Genomic DNA, 22916 nt, shown 5'->3' with positions numbered 1-22916 from the left:
TCTAGCGTAACGTGGGCACGCGGTGCGCATAGCGCACCGCGTGCCCACCGTGCGTGCACGGCACTAACTGCGTAAAGTGGGCGCGCGGTGCGCGAAGCGCACCGCGTGCTCACTGTGCGCGCACGGTGCGCGAAGCGCACCGTGCGCGCACGGAACGAACTGTGTTAAGTGGGCGCACACGCCACGAATGGCGTAAAGTAACTTAGCATTTAAAAAACCGTACAAATTCACTGAAAAAACCATAGGTTTCACACACGTTATAGTTAGGAATTAGCATTTAAAAAACCTTGCAAATTAACTGAAAAAAACATAGGTTTCACACATGTTATAGTTAGCGGAAATTTTACTGATAAAAAACCAATGAAATTCCCCCGTTATAGTTAGTGCAGGCAACTATAACTCACGCGACCGCAATCTTCTGCTGATGACATATGTGTCTTTATGAAAAAAAAATATTTGTAATATATGTATAGCTAAAAATGTATGGAAGAAGACATGGGCAAATAAGTGTCTAAATACAGTATTAGCATCAGCAGAGGACTGCGGTCGCGTGAGTTATAGTTGCCTGCACTAACTATAACGGGGGAATTTCATTGGTTTTTTATCAGTAAAATTTCCGCTAACTATAACATGTGTGAAACCTATGTTTTTTTCAGTGAATATATATATATATATAAATAAATTGTCCAGCACTGTACATAAACTTGAAAAGATTTAAGCAGGTCTGACTGAGATAGCTCTGCATAATCCAGCTGCACATCAGGCAGTTATAGTTAGGACCACGTTTCCATAGGAAATCCGCAACATTCTATTTTGAATAACTTTGGCGCCGGTCGACGAATCCTCGCGAATTTTTCAAAATAGGTGGGGCGCTACGCTCCGCTCCTACCCTGAAAGTCTCGGGGGGATTCGTCAAGCGGGGGCTGAGATAAAAGGGGGGTCCCAAAACGCGTTTTTCCCATGCATTTTTCCATAGGACCTTTAGACAGGGCTACAGCCCGAACGGCTGAACAGAATTACTAGAAATTTGGCAGAGAGGTAGTCCTCAGGTCAAGGAAGTGCCTTTTGTAGGTTTGGTGTAAATCGGTTCAGTAGATTCTGAGAAAATAGCCTTTAAATCAATATATATATCTGAGCCAGCTTACGGTGCGCTTACGGTACGCTTACCGTACTCGTACGGTGGCGTGCGCGAGCGCGATTCTGATTGGCTCTTAGATCTAAGTAAACATTCGAATCGGCCGAAACCAGGAAGCGGCGGCCGCCATTTTCTCTCTCGCACTGAGAGTGATTTTTAAAATATAAAGCCCAAAAACATGTAAAGGGGCTGTTTAGACAGCTCCCACACACATAGCCATGTTGAGGGAGTCCCCAAAGATCCCCCAAGGCCAAAAACTGAATTTTTATTTTTTCGGTAATTTCGCCGATTACGCTTACCGTACGCGTACGGTAAAAATTTAAAAAAAAAAAAAAATTATCCACACTCTCTCCACCCCGTGTGCAATTGGTGCCCGAAGGGCACCTAGTGTGCATGGCTTATTACTATTGAGATAAACTAAAATATTTAAAAAAAAAATAATAAAAAAAAAAATTATCCACACTCTCTCCACCCCGTGTGCAAATGGTGCCCGAAGGGCACCATTTGTGCATGGCTTATAAAATATACGAAAAATGAAAATATTACCTTTCAAAACGAAGTGCATCATATGTCCTCCATGTGCGCACGGTGCGCGAAGCGCATCGTGCGTACATGGCCCATCTAGCGTAACGTGGGCACGCGGTGCGCATAGCGCACCGCGTGCCCACCGTGCGTGCACGGCACTAACTGCGTAAAGTGGGCGCGCGGTGCGCGAAGCGCACCGCGTGCTCACTGTGCGCGCACGGTGCGCGAAGCGCACCGTGCGCGCACGGAACGAACTGTGTTAAGTGGGCGCACACGCCACGAATGGCGTAAAGTAACTTAGCATTTAAAAAACCGTACAAATTCACTGAAAAAACCATAGGTTTCACACACGTTATAGTTAGGAATTAGCATTTAAAAAACCTTGCAAATTAACTGAAAAAAACATAGGTTTCACACATGTTATAGTTAGCGGAAATTTTACTGATAAAAAACCAATGAAATTCCCCCGTTATAGTTAGTGCAGGCAACTATAACTCACGCGACCGCAATCTTCTGCTGATGACATATGTGTCTTTATGAAAAAAAAATATTTGTAATATATGTATAGCTAAAAATGTATGGAAGAAGACATGGGCAAATAAGTGTCTAAATACAGTATTAGCATCAGCAGAGGATTGCGGTCGCGTGAGTTATAGTTGCCTGCACTAACTATAACGGGGGAATTTCATTGGTTTTTTATCAGTAAAATTTCCGCTAACTATAACATGTGTGAAACCTATGTTTTTTTCAGTGAATATATATATATATATAAATAAATTGTCCAGCACTGTACATAAACTTGAAAAGATTTAAGCAGGTCTGACTGAGATAGCTCTGCATAATCCAGCTGCACATCAACACTGACCCCAGCCGTCTGTCCGTAATAGCCTTTAGTGTTTTGATAAATTGCGCTGTTCTGTGTAGGCTTATTTTATCTTTGCTCACCATGGCGCTGTAAAATTAGGTGTTTAATTAAACATAAAAAGGTGTTATCAAAAATAATTAGGTATCGGATTTGTCAGTTCCTAGTTTTTAATCTCCAACATTGACTACCTAGTTGAAACTGAATAAGTGTTAGGAAGGAGTCTATGGGTTGGGACCCTTTTTTTTTTTTTTTTATTTTTTTTTTTATCTAATGACCTGCACTCACTGCTCAACAAATGTGATAATTTACCATCCCATCTAACATTCCTCGTGATTGTCAAGTGCAGACAAATATCCCTTGTATACAAGTGGTTTCCCTTTCCAAAGCGATAAGCCAAAAACAAGCATTCAGCAATATGTCTCACTGCAGGGTGCCACTGTACAGTGCAGTCTCAGTAGTGTTCTATATAATCCGGCTATGTGGCTAACCGATCTCCTCTACATCGAAGCAGGGTGCCCAGCTCTTCCAACAATATCAGTTTATTACATATCCGCACTTCTCACTCATTCTGAATCCAATTCAGTAACAACTAATTAAACTTGAAAAAACTTATTGAAAGCTCACTAATTTCAATGTTGTATCCATCTGAGTTAAGGCTGCATGGGATAATGATCTACAAGCTCTCATGGGCCTCTGGTGCCCTCATCTATTGCAGATACACTTCCTGCCACTAAATAGCATATTTGGAGTAAGACCACCAATAATCGACAGCAGGGAGGGCTGCGTGTATTTCAATCTAGTTACTGCCAACTGTGCACTAGCATGAACTACCCACAGATTGCAGAGGGAGGGTCCGCAGAGACTCGTTGCAGCACACTGACATGAACATGGAGCAAATTCCCATCCAAGCAAGACAGACGTATGTGTTTTCCACATACCTTTGCGATAATTAACAAGTCCGATACCTGCCTGCATGTCGGCTCCCAGATACTACTACAGGTCACTTATCTCCCAACTCTCTCCACAATCATTTTACCTAGTATTTAGAAAACAATTAATTCATAGCAACAAGGAGCTGTGCAGTTAATGTTTCATATTGCACACTTTTTTAAAAACAAATCAAGGGAAACCCATAGAGTCCATATGGACCACGGGTGCATGCTATTTTAAAGGAACAACGGTCCCTTCAAAAATCATACTTTAGGGGGCATGGCCAAGATGGCGGCCTGACGAGAAGTGGAATTCCAAGGTTCCCCGCGGCTGCCCTTCGCCACGGGCTACTCTGTGCCTGTAGTCCCCCCCCCAATTTGGCAGCACACCTTCTACATATTCCCTGGGACAAGGTGACTTGGCGAAACAAGGCCAGACGTGCCTCCTGGGCGGCGGATTCCACTGAAGCCATCCATGGAGAGCCGGGGGCTCTGCCACAAAATGGCGCCCGCTCTGTGACCGGGGTGCCAGCGGGAGGCAGCAGAGACTCAAGCCGGACTGGAGGTCGGGCCCGGCAGCTGCTTGGGGGAGGAGAGATGCGCTCCGGAGAGCGGCGTCTACAGGGAGTGTTGCTGCGGCCAGAGAGAGGTGAGCGCGGCCCATCGGAGACTCGCGGCGGTGTGGAGAGGTGCAGCGCGGCTGGCGCAAAAATAGAGGCCGCGGCTTTGGTCCTAGCGGGCCTGACCGGGACTCGGCGGCCGCACGCCCGCTTGCTGATTTGGTCCGGTGGGGGCTGGTATCAGAAGTGGGCCACAGTGTCAGCCCCCACAGCGGCAAAGGAGGGTTCAATCTTAGCTGCAGCTACCCCGTACCGTGTAGTGACTGAGTGCGCCTTGGTCGCTGGTCCTTGGGGGCATCCATTTCAGCGGCTCTCCTGGCAGAAGCTCCCCCCACCCTCATCAGTGCTGTGCGTTTGGACAGCTGAGTTGGGCCCTCACCTCCCTTCCCCACCGGGGGCTTGTCTGTGACCTGGCGCTGTGCTCCGGAGGTGGCGCCTTGAGGCTGTGCGGGCGTGGGCTCCCGGTGCGCCTTCTTTGGCCTGGAGGGGCAGCCCGGAGTTCTGGACTGGCAAGTTGCTTCCCTCATCGCCCGTGGTGGCTGGAGTTGGCGTGCCTAGAGTGAGGTGAAGTTCGTTTGCTGCAGATTGGAGCCCACGGACCGGGAGCGTGGGGGAGACCAAGGAGTGGACTTGAGGCGGCGGGGACACCCAACGGGCCTGGGATCACAACTCTGGGCGTGCCCAGCTAGAGTCCCCTATCATCTCGTCGTTGCTTGTTGGCCATCCCGTCTTCGGGGGTCTGAGGGCAGACCCTGCGAGCGGTTTCATTGTTTCCCCCACTGAGCAGCCACTTAGTTGTCCCGCTAGTGACACCACCATGGTCAACACAAAGAAAAAAGGGGACCGCTCCTTGAGGGACATGCTAGTGAAGGGGTCTGCGAATGGAGATAGGGGGAGCTCCACCCCCCCACCCCAACCCTCTAGACAGGATGAAGGAGAGGTGCCCATCACCCGGACATTTCTTGAAGCTCTCTTTACCACCCTCCGAGAGGACTTTCAAACACTTAAACAGGAGGTTGCGGGTGAGGTGAGAGAAATTGGGCGCGATGTGGACGAGTTGGGAGTTTGCGTCACAGCTATAGAAAATGCGGAGCAATCTACTTTGGCTTAGTTGAGCTACTCCAGCAGGAAATCCTTCGACGTAGGGATCAGCAGGTTGACCTGCAGGCTCACGCGGAGGACCTTGAACATAGATCCCATCGCAACAACATTCGCGTGAGCAGCGTCCCATTACAAGCGGAAGAGACAAATGTGACAGAAGATCTTCAGGGCCTCTTTCGGGACATTTTGGGGGCAGGCCGGATTTTGAGATTCGCATCGATCGCGCCCACAGGTTGGGCCTGGGGCGAAAGGCTCCGGCTCCCCCACCAGACATATTGGCCTTTTTGCCGGACTTTCCCCTGAAGGAGCGCATTTGAAAGGAGGCTCGTCTAAAACAACCACATACGCATCAGGGGCACGCCGTAGCGCTTTACCAGGACTTGGCCTCCATCACCCTTCAGAAACGGAAAGCTTTCAAGGATGCAACCACCTTCCTAAAAGCCAATGGAGTGCCATACTCGTGGGGCCACCCCTTCCGCTTAATCTTCAGGTGGAACGGTAAGCTGCCCCAACTCAGTTCGTTCCAAGAGGTATTCGACTTGATTGGCCTTACTCAACACACTCCCGACTTCTCCTAGGCTGCCGCAGCGTTCTTCCAGGGATGGCTGGCATCGAATGGGACGTCGATCGCCTGCGACAACTGTGAAGCCAGACCGCGCCACGATGACCACTGAAAGAGCCTCAGCCCTCGCAGCAGTCACAAAAGACACTTCTAGGCCAGACTCTCCGTAAACTCCAAATGGCGGGGACACGCTAGGCATCAAACTCTCGCACCTGTGGGGAGGGGTGGGGGAAGCGGGCAGGGAGCCCGGGGTCGCCCAGATGCCATGTTCTCCCAGCTCTTTTCTCTGTGTTTGTCCTCGGTTCGTGAAGAGGATATTGGACAATGGTTGGCCTCTGGCACTGTTCCGTGGGGGTTGGGGGTAGGAGGGGGGTGGGGGAGGGGAGGAGTAGGAGGGTAACGGTGTGCTGCCAGGGGAAGGTTATTAAGGACGAGAGCACTTTGGACAATGTGCCCTTTGGTGGCGACATCGCTGGGTCAATTTCCCATGGCCACTACTAGTCATTGCATGGCCGACACACACTCCACGAACTCCAAGGTTCCCCATGGCAACCCAGGTTCTCACTCTTAATGTAAAGGGGTTAAATAGCCCCATTAAGAGACGGGCAATTCTGAGCTATTTAGAAAACTCAGCGGCCTCGATTTACAGGAAACGCACCTGCTACCCAAGGACTGGCGCAGAATGCGATCTCAGGCATTTCCTCACCAGTTCTTTTCTTCTAAGCCAGATAAGAAGGGGGGGGGGGGGTCATACTGTTGGCGAGACACTTTCAGGGCGGTATTGGGGACAAATTGGTGGAGGTAAAGGGGCGGCTACTGGCCTATAGGCTCTGGGTGGGGGGTATCCCTGTTATTGTGGGCTCCCAATGCTGGACAGGAGTGGTTCCTCATGGATTCCCTGCCTGAAATCCTTCGTCACCACGACAGACACATTTTAATCGGGGGCGAACTCAATCTAGTCATGGACTCTGGACAAGATCGATCGGGTTAGCGCCGAGGGGACGCAGGAGCGATCTCGAGAGGGGGACGGGATTGGTTGCGGAGCAGAAGGCTGATAGATCTTTGGAGGGCGGCTCATCCCCATAGCACGCAGTATTCCTTTTATTCCCACGTACATCAGACGCATTCTCGACTGGATCATTTAATAGGGTTGTCCGACCTTAACGCTCTGGTTCAGACCGTTGAAATTGTCCATGCGGCTCTCTCCGACCATGACGCCGTGACTGTCACGCTGGGCCTCCGCCCTTTGCATCGTCCAAAAGGGAGATGGCGTCATCGGGAATCCCTGCTTCAGCGCCCAGATGTTGTCCAGCAGGTGCGTAATTGCATCACTGACTATTTGACGACTAACTATTTCCCGGACGTGTCCTTGACCACATTATGGGGGGCCCTCAAGGCAGTAGTACGCGCGGAACTAATAGCTATTTCCACGGCAGATAACAAAACCCGCAGAGAGAAAAGAGAGGAGTTGACGGCCAAGGTAGCAGAACTCGAAAGAGTTCACAGCCGTACCGGAGCCCCGAGAATGTGGCAGCAACTGAAATCCGCCCGGGCCCAGCTGGCTTGCCTGGACCATGACAGGGCGGAGTACGCCACTCTACAACTTAAACATTCCTACTATATCGGGGGCGATAAAACGGGGAAGCTTCAGGCGAGCAAACTTCGCGCCAGTGAGCGGGTTGAAGATGACGAGCGGATTGCAGAAGCCCTTCGGGAGTTCTATGCCACTTTGTATAGTAGAGACCCTACGGTTCACAGCTCGGGGGGAGGCCTACCTCGGCCAGGCAGCGGTTACAGCACTGAATGAGTCTGGAGCTGCTGCGTTGGATGCTCCCATTAGGGTGGAGGAGGTTGTGGGCGCGATATCCCGCCTCAAACCTCTGAAATCCCCGGGGCCGGATGGGTTCTCGGCGGGTTTTTACAAAGCCTTCTGCCAGCCCCTTGCGCCGATTTTAACCCACCTGTTTAACTCCTTCGAGGGACCGGGCTCCATCCCTGCGGATATACCGGCAGCCGATATCGTGGTCATTCCCAAGCCGGGAAAGGATCCCACACAGTGTGTAGCATATCGCCCGATCTCCCTTCTTAATCTGGACCTAAAGCTCTTTACGGGTGTTTTGGCAGCCAGACTGGGCCCCCGCCTGCTGGGCATTATCGAACCGGACCAATCGGGTTTTATACCCAACAGGCAAAGTAGTGACAACACCAAGTGGTTAATGCACTTAAAATCGACAAGGCCCACTTTATGGCTCTGGACGCTGTCTTGCTTTCAGTTGACGCTGAGAAAGCGTTCGACAGGGTGGACTGGGGTTTTTTGGACAAGACAATGCTTTGGGACTCGATTTAAGGCTTGGGTCGCGAACTGTTACGATCAACCCACAGCGACGATCCGGGTCAATGGGGCCAGTTCCCGGCCGTTCAACATCCGGCGGGGCACGAGGCAGGGGTGCAGTCTTTCGCCTCTGCTCTTCGCGTTATATATTGAACCTCTAGCGCAACGGATCAGGGATAACCCCGACATCTCTGGAATTCCCTTCGGGGGGGGGGGGGGGGGGGGGGGGGGGAACACGCCATACGGTTAATTTGTACGCGGACAACATCTTAGTGACTCTCGACACCCCCTGTCGCTCCGTCCCAGCATTCCTACAGGAACTGACGGAATTTGGTAAAGTCTCAGGGGAAGTCCATGCTGCTGGGACTCAATGCTGACACCGCGGTCGGGGGATTTGGGGAATTGCGCCCTCAGCCTGAAATCCCCTACTTATGGATTACTCTGACCCCGTCCACCGCCCAAACAATTGCCCGTAATTACTCAGTCCTCCACTCTCAAGTCACTTGTGCTCTTGGCAAGTGGCGGTCTTATCCCCTTTCACTACTTGGCCGCATGGCAGCGGTTAAAATGTCCATCTTGCCTAAAATACTTTATATATTCCAGACGATCCCGGCGGAACCCCCCCCCATGCATCACATCCACTCTCTGCAACAAGAGCTGCTCAGTTTCATCTGGGCGGGGAGGCGCCAGAGGGTACGAATAGATATTGCCTACCGTCCCCCGAACGAGGGAGGGTTGGGTATTCCCCATCTACTGACCTACTACAGAGCGGCGCAGCTGCGCTATCTTCTAGAATGGAGTAGACCTGAGTCAGAGAAGAGGTGGTTATTTCAGGACAGAGCGATGGCAGGCCTATCATTGTGGAAGATACAGTTCCTGAATCCGGTAGATAGACCGAGGTATCTTAATAGATCTCCCATCACGCGCTCGGTGGTGCAGACCCAACGGCAACTTACATCTTTCCTCTCGCCGCTGATGCCCCTATTTGACAATCCGGCCTTCCCTCTGGGATTTGACAAGAGGGAGTTTCCAGAATGGCGAGCCTCGACCTGTAAATCTGCAGGCCACCTCTTCGATGTGGACGGGTTCCTCCTATACGCAGAGTTGACTAACTTGCACGGCATCCAGCGTCCCAAAAAGTTCCAATATTTCCAACTTCGCCATTGGTTACTTCACCCTGATACGCGCCCGCTTGCGAGTAGACACCTTACGGCTTATGAGAAGTGGCTTTTGTCGAAGCACTCGGACCGCCATTTGATTTATGAATTATATCTAATGCTGCGACCGCCAGCTACCGCTGTGTGCTCGGCTGGGCAGCGGCGGCGGGAGACGGAGTTAGGGAGGAGCCTTTCACTAACCGAGAGGCATCAGATATATCATTTGGCGTTTTTCTCTGGCAATAGCAGGGATGGCAGGATGCAGTCATTAACGTGCATGGATTTTTAGATCTGGCTTGTAATAACTTGAACCTTGTGACTCTCTTGGTGGGACCCAATAGACTGTGAAAGGAGAAAGCTGCAGTATGTCAATTTGTTATAACACATGTAAATAAACAATATTTGCTTGCTTTACAAACTAAACGCTTTCAAGTATTGAAAAAAATATCAGCAATAATCAAAGTGGTGCTCACTATAAAAACCCACAATACTTGATGAGGTAATACTCCAACCAGTAAATACAACTACGGTGCAGCATTTACCATGCCTAATTTTACCAACATATTGTAAGTTTTACACGCTTGAAATGAGGGTTAACGTAAAACAATTTCTCCTGTTCAGAGCTGCAAAACTATTGCAATATTTCACCAGAGAAGTTGGAATCCTTATCGAAGTGCACATTTCAGGACAATAACAAACCCTCCACATTTATAACATATTTGTTAACATGTGCTAACATGTTAACGTGTGCTCTAAAGTGCACCAAATGCACTTTTTCACTATTGGACCTAAAGCTCCTCCTCCTTTGAACTAAGTTGCTTATTAAACCCATTTGTTGGCCAACACCCTTACTCTCAAAACTTTTTCAGCACAATTGCTGAACAGAATTGGACCTACAAATGGGTATAAATCAGCTTGGGTCGAGTATGAAATTAGTAAAATCTGGGTCAAAATCACAGTGGGGGGGGGGGGGGGATTATAAAGGGAAATATGTATATGAAGTCACTGGCCTGATTAATATTGTCAGATCAGAAGGCAGGTGTCAGTAAGAGACAGCTAGGTGTGAGGCCGTCTGGAGGCTAGGATGCAGCTGCATAGTTACTCCTTGGAAGCAGGACCAGAATGTATCTGAAAACAAGGACCATATTTGGGCCCGGAGAAAGCAATCCACAGATAAGAAAACATGATCCAAATTATAAGGAAGAAAGGACTATACACAGCACGTTTTCAAACCATCCCGTTTAGGCAAGCACACTGCTTTGGAGTCAGCAGGAGATAATGCTTTGTTGGAGGCAGGGCTTGCCCAGTCCGAACCGATGAAAATAAGAACCACCCTTTGCTGTATTTAACAGATTAAAGTACAGTGATGAAGACTTGAGCGGGTACAGCTTATCCGTGGGACACTGTAGTGGTGGACTAGAGGGTCAAAGGCCTGAGTGTCCATTAAATCCTGCCTTGCCCTCCACACTGTGAAACTAGACAAAGAGACGGGTGCAGCCCACAGCAGATGGTCTTGAATTTTCATGGCGAATACAGTTTTATTTCAACTGTGGGATTCCTCACGGTGCTTAACTCGTTTCAAGGGTCAATAGTAATGTAATGCCTAGCACATAAAATTAAAGTTGCAGCAACTCAAAGAGGCTCCACTTTCAAGAGCAACCAAGGATGAGAAATACATCCATGATCTCCAAAGTAAGCCACTCGGGCAGTGCATATGATACAAATTGCAAATGGCCTGAAAAAGCTTAGCCGGGACCACTTGTGGGGCGTAGAGTACATTTCTCTAACCCACAACAAAAACATTGCTCTTCTCAGCCACAACACATTACATTTTAAATTACTTATCAAGACAAGCGTGCGCCTCGCGTTGCAAGTACAAAAAAAAAAAAGGGAGGCACGTCTGCTGGCGAGTGGTGTGCGATGTGCGCACACCATGACGAGAGAGGAAAGCCAGATGGCGCCTCTGCTTGTCATTGTGCACGTAACCGGACGCTCTATGCCACCCAAAAAGCTGTGGTCGGCCTTTAAAGCCCACTCACTAAATGTCTCGCCAGAGCAGCACATGCGCTGGCTCAGGCGAGACCTAAAAAAGGACAAAAAGATAAAAGAAAGAAAAAGATAAAATGAAAAAAGACAACAACATTGGTTACTTAGTACCAGAAAACTGAAGCATGAACCGACACATACCATTAATTCTAGTGAACAATAGAGAGCAGAGATGCCCATTAATTAATTTATTTTCAAGATCAGTATGAGAATAGCTAGTATAGCATTATAATAATGATACACATTATGACATTGTGTCAGAAGTAAATTCATTGACGAGATTTAAAATTATTCCTTAAACAGGGACCATTGATCCTTTAAAATAAAAAAATAATGTTTTACTCTAAGCACATTGTTCAGCTCCAGTGCTAAGAGCAAGTGCAGCATTTCAGCAGGAAGGAAAATTAAAATAAAGCCTCAACCGCTTATAAGTAGAAATATTGTGTGCAAACACCAGCTTGTGTCTGTTTGTGCAAAATGAATTATATAATTAATTCTGTTAAGACATTTTTTTTTTTTTAAACAAAGACGGTAATAATTTACATAACAGGCAACAGATACCAGCAAAGCACGGATAGTCGTGTATTTATAAATAATGGCATTATTTTTAGAGCTCTTGGTTTTATGGTATTTATTTTTGGGACATTTCAATCTGTATTTATACATATTAACATGTTGGCTATCTTATTGGTGTCTATCCAAATGTATTTTGTATTCCGTACAATGGTTTATTTGTTCATTTAATTTCCAAAACATAAGCTTATACTTTGAAGTCTATTGTGTTTTAGCAAATTAAGCTGCCAAATATAACAAAACAACACCCACAGGTAACTGTCAGCCTTAGACTCTGTTAATATATGCTTGTTAATATATGCTTGTATTTAAGGAAATCTCATCCTGTTTAACTTCCCATGCTACCTGCTCATCTGCTGATCTGGTGTTCATGAAAGAAAGCATGGAGATCCATTCACAGGAAGCTAAAATTTATTTATTTTCCTATTTTTTTTCAAATGACTACAGACATGAAACAATTTGTCTCTGTATTTATGTGTACAAATCTGTCAAAACGGAACACTGGGAGCCTTAATTATATTAAAGCGCTGTTATGCCAGTCTAGAGTTTTTATCATAAATGCTGCAATATACCAGATGGCATTCCCTTCACCAGAGTGAGTTGCTTAGTACATGTTATATGAATTATTAAGCTAACAACCATCATATATAATGTGCATTTTATTGATAACCTACTGGTACAAAAATCCAGAGGAACTGAAAATACAAATACACCGATAGACACAAGTCCTATACTTTCCTAGTTAGTGTGTGTTACATTCAATATTGAACAACTTCCATAGAATCCTGCTTCTTAAAGAGCCCAGAGGTAGAAAAGGAAGCAGTTTATGTATGACTCAGTAAAGTTTCTCTTGGAGGCGCATCAATGTTTTCTCAACCCAGCATCTTTTCGGGTCTCATCAGGACAAGGACTTAGTGGGATAAGTTTGAACTGACATGTAGTTCAAACTTAACCTTTTTTCTAAAATTTGATTCCACTTCCAGGAATTTCAGATCTCAAGGTAGCGAGTTCTATTGTTAGGAGCCAGATGTGAGAAAGATTTACCTCCCTATCTCGCTCTTGATTCTAGTTGTTCTTAATAATCGTTCAGACTGAGAGTTTAGAGATCTGTTAGGGACATATGATGCCACCAAGTCACAGATTTTCTGGGGACCTCTTATTTATGGCATTGTGTGTAAGGCACTGTGCCTTAAATTTGATTCTAGCCTCAATCGGTAACCAGTGGAGCGCTTTCAGATGCTTTCTGACTGGCTCCTGTATTGACACCTTGCACACAAACCTAGCCCATGCTTTCTGCACCACTTGAAGTTGTTTAATAACATATTTTGGGGGCCCTAAATAGAGGGAATTTCCATAATTAAGACATGAGCGAACCAATGCATGTTTTATTGTTTTCCTCAAGTGATTTGATATCAGCTCCAGAACCTTTCGGAGCATTCTTAGTAAACCAAAGCATGACCCCGCTAGTTTCTTTGCTTGAACCTTCATAGTCAATTCCCTTTCCATCCAGATTCCGAGGTTCTTAATTATAGAACTTGGGGTTGGCAGGTTACCAGTACACCTTGGCCATCAGGACAGAGGCCTGGGGACGGTTTTATTTCCAAGGATCATCTGCTCGGTCTTGTCCCCATTCAGCTTAAAACAGCTACTAGTCATCCACCCCACCACTTTTTCCAAGTACTGCACCAGTTGATCTGATTGAATCGGGATCGAATACTGAATCCGGACCACCAACTTATGTTACAGATTATAAGCATTTTTTACGGGGCTCAGTTAGACTTCCTTGCAGCACCTGCACAAGGATGATCCAGATCAGCCAGTCCATATTTGCATTTTTTTTTTACGGCACTGTTCACAAGTTACTTCATATCGTGCTACAGTTCCAAGTGTAGGAGGTACAAAAGACAAGATACAAAATCAGCCATACACCTATCCTAACCGTTAAAAAAAAGGAACAAGCATTGGCATAGCCAATAGGTCTCGCCTTTGGGACCTTATAAGTATTTAGTTATGCAGCACAATATCCTTGGTGCAACATCAACTGTTGCATGGCTAAACACTTATAGGGTCCCAAAGGTGAGACCTATTGGCTATGCAAATGCTTATTGGAGTTTAGTTGTGCGTGGGTTGTAGAAAAGGTGTTTGTATTCCGTTTTGAAATGGTTTGTGTGAGCTAGTGTGAAAGTAAAGTGAGTTTAATTTTGGAATACCTTTGAAGTGCTTTAAGTGCCTGGGTGATTTTGTTTAAGGACTTGTAGTTTTTTTGACGATTAGGGAATCAGCGGTCCATTGCTCTGCTTGAGCTTGTTAATATACATATGTGCATCACAATCCAAGTTATCGTGTTATGAAGCAATGCCGTGACAAGTTAGTTTGACCTCTACCTTTCTAGGGTTCATTTGGCACGGTTAGTGACAGCACTTTGATTTATCCTTGATTTGCCATATGCATGGCTTTTGAGCTGTGTTCTGTGCAAGATGTTGAGAGACTTCTATCTAGCATGTGCTGTACGACCATGACTGATGCAGGTGAGATTTGATAATGGTTTGTGGTGGTGTTGGGTATAGCAAGGTGTTGGGAATTCGATGAAGCCGAAACGTGGTATATCCGAGTGGTATTAGTGGATGTTTGTGTCCGAACTCTCTATATTTACATAGCGAGATGTGTACGGAGAATCGGCTGTGTCCTTAAAAAAACATGCTGCCCATGGGTAGCGATGTGCGCTAAATGCACCACAAGTGAACAGGCGGTTAAAAGCGCCTAGATTATGTAACTCCCTCAAATATTAATAGGAGACGGTGCCGTCTGATCTGTGTGAAAAAGTGACCCATTCGACTCTTGGAGTGAAACTGGTTCATATACAGTTTGGTAATGTTGTGTGAAATAATCAAGCTTATAAGGGGAGTGGGTAACGTGATGCTATTATCCAACTGACAAGTGAATTCTGTTTACCTGCCAATGTAAACTGTCATGGTGGAAGAACCAGTAGGGACTCATATTTCTAGAAAACGAAAACCAAACGTCAATAGTCAAAAAACGGTTTTAGTGCAAGTTATTATACTGCCTCAATGTGGCGTGAAATTCAAAATATCTTACCAACGGTATGACGTGGCTGCCTTCGTCAAAAAAGTAGAACAGAAAACTCATTTACCTTCTACCACTTACAACAAACCACGAATGTAAATCATTGAGTGTTCAAATACTTAATTGTGGCCATACCTTCGAATGTGAGTGTGTGTTCAGTGCTTTCTGAAACAGCTGTAATCTCCGATTAAACAATCTTTCACGGCTTCAACTAGCCCATTATTACAACCGCTACACAGAACGAAGGTTCACCCGCGTCTGCCGTATGAAGAGAAGCCTAGTCACCCGACTTAATACAAGCGTAAAATGTAACCGCGCGTCCTCCGTTTTTAAAGTGACATGCCGAAGTCTTCATCCGATTCAAAGCAATACTAACTTTATTAAATGCGTGAAACGTAACCTGCGAGACGCGCTCTGCGGCACCGGCGCTTTACTTTTAACATGGTTAAAGGTAAAGCGCCGGTGCCGGGATTATACCAAAAGTAAAGAATTAGCTTTTTTTCTATTTCTTTAGTTTTGCAGCAATCGCAGCACCGGCGCATTACCTTGAACCACCCTAAATTAAAGCGCGGGTGCAGCAGAGCATGAAGCTGACGAGGCAGTGGGAGAGGGGAGGGGATTAACCCAGATGCCAAGGAAAGCTGAAACAGATCAAAGACATTGCGCGGCCTGCAACAGTGAGAGGCAGAGGCATGAAGCGGACAAGGGAGTGGGAGAAGGGAGGGGATTAACGTGATTAAGCCAGATGCCAGCTGAGCACGGCGCGCGCTTGTGCGCGTAACAGACAGCTGGTGGCCTGCAAAAGCCTGTGGTGGGTAGCACTTTAACCCGCTCACTAAATGTCTCGCCAGAGAAGCACATGCGCTGGCTCAGTCGAGACCTAAAAATGAAAAAAAAGAGAAGACTTGTAACAATAAAATACTGGCCTAACACTGCATTTTCGTTTTTAGTGAACGGGGAATTAATTACTAAGTGCAACTTCTCCCAGTATACTTTCTTCAGCGATATACAGAACACTTACCATCGCACGCATTGACTGGTCAGACCATCATCTCATACTGTTTTATTAGAGATCTACCTCAGATCCCACATAACCTCCTCCGACAGACCCAAGCACTGGGCTAGGAAATTCAAGCAAATCTCACTGACAGACCCGGAGACCAGGATATGTGCCCATCTACAGCACCATCCCATCAACTCACACAGATGATGACCTCACTGCCCACTACAACACTGCGGTTTCTGCTGTTCTTGAACAAGCCTAGATCTATCCAATCTAAATCTTGGTTCAACTCAGATCTTAACAACGAGAGGAGACAACTCAGGCAGTCAATGGTTATGGAGACAAAACCCCTCTACAGTGAAAATCTCACTCCTAAGAACGGCACGGCTTTCCTACAAGAAACGCACCTTTAGAGAAAAAAGCCACTTTCTTTTGCAACCAACTTGACTGTGCTAATAACAGACCCGGAGAGCTCTTCAACATTATTAAACAGAAACTGCCCTTCCCTCCCTACACGAAACAATAGCCACCAATGAACGCTGTGAAACAATTGGCAACTTCTTCACTGATATAGTTGCAAAAATTGAACAAGCCCTCTGCCAAGTCATAAATCTGACCTCCCTACCAACTATCCTCTCTGCCTCACTCCCCTACATAGCAGCACCCACTCCTGATGTAACCATGGACTGTATGGCCTCTATAAACAACTAATTTCAACTTTGATCTACTTCAACTGATAAACAAAGCGAATTGGTCCGGATTTGAACCGATGACAAAGTGAAGCCTTCAATATAAAAGTTGAAACCCACATCCTACACTTTGGATCCTATCCCAACCAGAATAGTGCAAAATCTCAACCATATTATTGCCCCATTCTGGACTAAAATCATAAACTCATCTCTCTCTCTCTCCTCAGTCCTCAGGCAGTGTTCCCGACTGCCTCCAACTAGGCCAAATCACACCCATGCTCCAAAAAACAGGCGCCAACCCCAATGACCTCAATAACCTCACCCCTATCACTAACCTTCCCTTTCCAGCCAAAACATTGGAGAAGGGCGTCCTACAACAACTACACCAACATAAAAGAATTCAACCTCCATGACAAACTTCCAATCTGGGTTCAGGCAAGTCTGTAGCACTAAAACTACCATGCTCAATCTATCTGATGACATTTGCAGATCCTTAGATGAAGGTGATGCTTGCCTCTTAATCCTACTTGACCTATCGGCGGCTTTTGATATCGTAAATCACCCAACTTTGCTTGAGATACTCAAGAACTGCACTGGGATCAATGGCATGGTCCTAACATGGTTCACATCTTACCTGCAACATCGCTCGCAACAAATAAGCATTTGCAATGCAATAGGTTTCGCATTTACAAGAGTTTGAGCTATTGGCAAAGTAAATGACAATGCCTTTTATTTATGTGTCATTTTTAAAACAGATAAAAGGCATTGTCATTTAAAATCCCAAAAGCTTAAACTCTTGCAAATGCAAGACCTATTGCTATTTGAAAAAATAGCGCTCGAAGGCTGTGATTAAAGCCTACTGAGCAACAACACTGGGGGTGTTGCCATGGGGAGGTTACAAAATGAGACAAGACGGTAGTAAGGAAGGACTACTAAGCCTATTAACCAATGAACAGCCACAGTTTCCACTGGAGGGCACTTGGTGATCAAATAACAGGTGGAGAACTTAAGGTTTTGCCTTTCTAATATCTTCTCGCCTCCCCCCCTACTATCCCTTCCAATCCAACTAACAAACTTGCATGTCCACCGCTCAAATTAATTACATATTTCCCTATACTACTTCACCACTAATCTTATTTTGGTTCTGGACTAGCATGCTACTCATAAAAAAAAAAAAAAAGAAAAAAAAAGATTTTGTGATGTCTCATCAGGGATGCCAAGCGCTATATAAATTGAAACCCCTCTATTCCTCCGCTACCCTTTTCAACCCAAGTAACTGACTCACATGTCCACCCCTCAAATGAATTTCATATTTCCCTATACTAATTCATCACAAAGCATTTTTGGGTTCCGGAGTAGCGTAATGCACGCTGAAAAGCGCTTCAACGCCACGTCAGGGGTAGTAAGCACTATATAAATGCAATTACAATTACCATATTTGTTTACAGGACCATAACAGTGTACCTACACAAGTATAGTCTGGTTCTGATGTGCTAAGAACTATACTTCGTGCCATTGCCCAGAATCCCCCAAAGCCTTGAAGCAATCTTCTCACGTACTCGGATTTTACCTCGAACCACAAACAGAAACAACCCCGTTAGAAGTTATGGCTGTAATCCAACTTTTCTGCCGCAAAATCAGTTCTCAGAGGGAACGCTTGAATAAGTCAATAGTTAAGAGTCTCATTAGAATCTAACACTCTTTATTGACCATCTGTGTGAATCTCTGGTTATCTTTCGTCAACAGAATTGTTACTTTAAGAAACTATAGTATGTGGAATCTACCGCCTTAAAAAACATGTAACTGAATGCAGGGCTTTAAGTGGGTCACCGGGTCGGAGCACTGGCAGTTTTAAGGGGGCCTCGAAACGGGTCTCTATCGGGCTCAGTTTTGTGCCCTGGCACAGGCAGTCCATTTTTTTTTCCAGACTGCAGTGACCGCAAGCATATCGATGTGCGCGTGCTTACACTGCTCTTCACACTAGTGAAGAAGTTACGGCATGACGTCATGCCAGGTGAGCATTGTAGGAGAAGAGAAATCATTAAAAGAGAGTCATTTTCTCTCTGGATTCCCTTCTCTTTTTGAAACTCAGGAGCAGCAACATCATCGTCGTGTCACCAGGGCTTTAAGTGAAAGCTTTTTCATTATAATACACAACAAGCCATAGTTGCTGCTTATTTATCTTATGCAACTAACAACCATTGACAAAGCCAATAGTCCTGCCTTATTGTAGGTATGATATTACTTGTATCATATCTGGATGCAATGACAGAAACAGCAAAATACGAGTTAGGCGACACTATGCTAAGCACAGATTTCAAGTTTATGTGTTATTAAGCCACGCCCTTAAATACGTTGGCCGCGCCCCTTTGAGAGACCCCCTCTCCGTTTTTTCATCCTACTTAAAGCCCTGACTGAATGTATAAAGATTCTACCAATAGGGTGAGCATGGTTTGTCTCCTGGAGCTGGACTGTGGCAGATGCCGAGAAAAAACAGGGGGGAGCAAACCCAGCAGCAGTGCCCCACAGTCAGTGCTTAATATGTGCCGGCATTTGACAGTAGTGGGCAACGTCTCATTTTTGGGGGCCGAGACTTCTGTTATAATCATCAGATTTTGACCCGGGGGGGAAGAGAGAGAAACAGAAAAGGGATGAAGGAGAAGGATGGGGGAGATTAAAAAATATTGGCAAATGGAAAAAGCTTGGACATAAAAGAACTGACAAGAGTGAGAACTAGTCTTCAAGCCGGAAGTCAGGCGCCCTTGCCCGGGACGTGGGCGGGTCCTGCTCCAGCAAAAACAGAAACCGGCGTGCTGTGCTAACGCGGGGCTCCCATGCTGAAGGGACAGCCCCGCGGTGGCGGCCGGAGTGAAGAGAAGCCCCGGGTCCCAGGAGGGGGCCCGGGTGAAGACTGCGGCGGCCGAGGATGACCACAGCAGCGCGGGGCTCCCAGGAGTGCAGGGAAGCCCCGCAACACAAGTGCTGCAGCCAAGAGGAGGAGCCCCCCCCAGAAGAGCAGCCCGATGAGTGAAGAAGGGCTGGAGGGGCTCCGTGTGGGCTATTATTGGCTAAAGTGTACTTTTGCAATTCTGAGCATCCCCATCTTGCAGCGGGCCGCTCCAACGGGGCTGGCATGTCGTCGGAAGCGGGACAGGAGATGTGCACATCGCGTGTGTGCACGTGCGTGTTCACGTGCGCGTACACCGGCTCAAATCCGCAAAAAGCCTTGCGCGTGCCCATCTCCTGTCCCACTTCCGAGGCAGGTCAGCAACAATAGATCTCGCTGGCAGACAGCAGCGCTTTGCGCTGCGTTGGCAGGCGAGACCTAAAAATAAACAACTCTCGAAACCAACACTAGTTCCTCATAATATACCCCAAGGCTCAACTCTATCCCCAGCCCTTTTCAATCTCTTCATGGAACGTCTTATGGTTATCCTGAACCACGCAGGGGTCAAATAACCCCTATATGCTGATAACACCCAACTTCATAACTAAATTAAATCATCCAGTGACATCCAACATCTAAACACCACACTAATCAAGATACAAACTTGGCTTAATATCACTTAAAGCTGAACCCCAACAAAACTACTTATTTTCTCCCCGAAAAACAACCTGCTACCAATCCAAGACTAGCGCAAGAATTTGGACGCTCTAAACTGTTCTCTAACACTGTCCAACACCGCTAAGTCCTTAGGCATCACCCTGGATGGAAACATGCCATTGAAAGACCACATCAACAACCCAGCCAAAGGAGCACTAGTCACACTAAAACACCTCAAGAAAATTCAAACTTTCATTCCACTGAAGATTTTAAAACAGTAGTGCAATGACTAGTCTTCTCAAAACTGGATTATGGTAACACCATCATCACAGGAACTCTGACAACTCACCTTGCCCCCTTAGGTTCAATTCTCAACATGGCAGCCCTGCTAACAACAGGTTGCAAACGGTTTAAGCACATCACACAGGCCCTCAAGAGCCTCAATTGGCTTCTAATTGAAGGATAATGTTTCTACAAGACTGCTTGCATCATCTTTCTCTGGAAATGCTCCCACGATTTTAAACTCACTCCCTAGAGACCTGCGCTGCAACCCCTCATTTTCCTGTTTCAAACATGACCTTAAATACCTACTACTGAACAAATACTTTAACACGCACCCTAACTGATCTATGTCCCAAAGCTCACACCCACTCTGCCTTGACCAGTCGCAGCGGTTAAATTAGTGCGACTGCTCTCTACTATGTTTTGTACGTTTTTAGCTCAAGCAGTTCATATGTCTGCATACTGTAACTACCGCTGCAGCCGATCGATTTTCTTGGTCTGTATTTTAACATGTACTTCAATATAATGATCTTGCATTATATGTAAAGGGCTGTGATACCTTCTGGTCTAGCTTAGCGCTGTAAAAAAACGTAACACTACTTACATGTGTCTACTCTAAAACATCCTTGGGCTCAAAGTCTACGAGCGAGAATGCTTGGGATTGGTCATTACTTTGAGCAATTTTTTGTTGCATATTTATATAGCGCGAACTCGACCCGAAGGAATTGGAGCGCTTTACATAGCATCGTATTTACATTACACATCCAGGCACGGGGAGATTAAGTGATTTGCCCAGAATCACAGATGTGGACGCAAACCTCGAGGCTCGAACCCTGGTTTCCTGCACCAAAGTCGGCAGCGTAGCAGACGGACCACATTCTCTCCCAAATGTCTGCAACTGCTCACTACAGGTGGTCCTGCTGCTTCCCACGAATTCAAGTCAGAGGCAAGTTCTGAGAAACACTACCACGTGGGACCGCCATCCCCACTTAACTCATGAAACTACTCATGGCGACAACCCTCCCCCACAAAACAGCTGTCTCAGAGACAATCAGAGGGACATACTGTCGAATAAATGTGTGTATATCACCAAACTGAATAAGAATCATGCACTAGTGGGATCGCATATAAGATGGTTAAGTCCTGGGTTAGCAACAAATAAAATCCCCGAAACAGCACCTACTGTGTCATTGTGGGGGAAAGCAGCAGCGACCGTGAAAGAGCGAACTATACCCATTCAATCTAGAAATGTACAACTTGGGTGTCTTACATCAACTTAAGAGGCAAACCCTATACATCCGAATGTAGAGGACAAAACTCAAAGTCATTAAGCAAATATATGTTAACTTTCAAGTTAAGATTTTTGTAAAAGAGTGGCTTTTGGGTAGGCCAACATAGTCAACTATTTTTTTACACAAACGCTTGTTTAAAATAATTTCAAATAGGTGCAATCACACCTAAGTGACTCTGCCGTTGTTTCAAATACAACAACCAATAGTTATTCCCGAGCTATGGTGTATATGTGGCCATAGAGTCGCACAGACCTGCCCTATCCCCATGGACGCGTTTGAAAACCCCGGGAGGTGGCCTTGTCACGGACCTAAGCAAAAGCGGGCCGAGCCAGAATATGTTTTCACTCACCACCATCATGAACGCGGGTCAGATACGGTGAGGTGGTCGGAGAGGCACCTTCCAGGTAACGGACTTCAACCATGCGTCCAGAGAGCGCAACCCACACCGATAGCACAGAATGGGGCCTAGGCCCAGGCGGGGAACAGCCGTGAGGTGAAACGGAGAAGGCGTGACACAGGAGATGACGCAACGTGAGGCACGAAGATGCCGGGTGACGCTCGGCAGCAGAGGGCGTCGCAGATGCTGCTGAGGGGCGGATCCAGGCCTGGCTGCAGCGAGGACGAGAGTACACAGCTCGCCTGCGTAGCAGAGGTCTAAGCCCGAACGAGACTGAAAGTTAGAGGCAGTCATCAAATAGAATCAGTGACTCTGAATCACACCTGTACATTCACACCTCTGGAGTCCGCCGTCACTGAGGTCTTACAACCAGGATCGGATTGGGGCCAAAATTAGTCCCGGCACCCAAAGAAAAAGTGGCCCGCGTTTGTTGATAATGACCTTTCATGAAAAATTGTTTAGTTTCAAGGAAGTAATCGTATGAGAAATTGTTACATCTAGTACAGAACGGTTACACACACAGTAAGTACATAGCTGCCAAGTATGCAGATTACTGATGAGTGACATTTTCATAATTTCAGTGTAATTATGAGTGACATTCTACGTCTGTGAGTGACATTCGAAAGCAAAATCAAGCAATGAAGACGAGGGAAACATAAATATCTGAAATTACAAGTATATTTAAAAAAATGTACTGCCTAGGTTGCATTTGCCATCATAGAATCGAACATAAAAAAAAAAAAAGGCAAGGCATACCCTAAGTGGACATAAGGCAAACGT

At 46.3% G+C, this 22916-nt stretch overlaps 1 protein-coding gene across 1 annotated transcript in view; it reads right to left on the bottom strand.

Annotated features, from left to right (window-relative positions):
* The window catches only part of PRPF39 (pre-mRNA processing factor 39), a 487671-nt gene extending 465406 nt beyond the window's left edge, over nucleotides 1-22265 (bottom strand). The window contains exon 1 of the mRNA XM_085627039.1: nucleotides 22089-22265. The gene's annotated coding sequence lies outside the window, so the exon portion shown is untranslated. The remainder of the gene's footprint in view (nucleotides 1-22088) is intronic.
* Nucleotides 22266-22916: the final 651 nt, after the last annotated feature.

The sequence above is a fragment of the Triturus cristatus genome, chromosome 9 (assembly GCF_964204655.1).
Source record: "Triturus cristatus chromosome 9, aTriCri1.1, whole genome shotgun sequence".
In the NCBI taxonomy this organism is placed as follows: Eukaryota; Metazoa; Chordata; class Amphibia; order Caudata; family Salamandridae; genus Triturus; species Triturus cristatus.
Note: the sequence above shows the minus strand (reverse complement) of the source record. Positions and strands in the feature narration are given on the sequence as shown.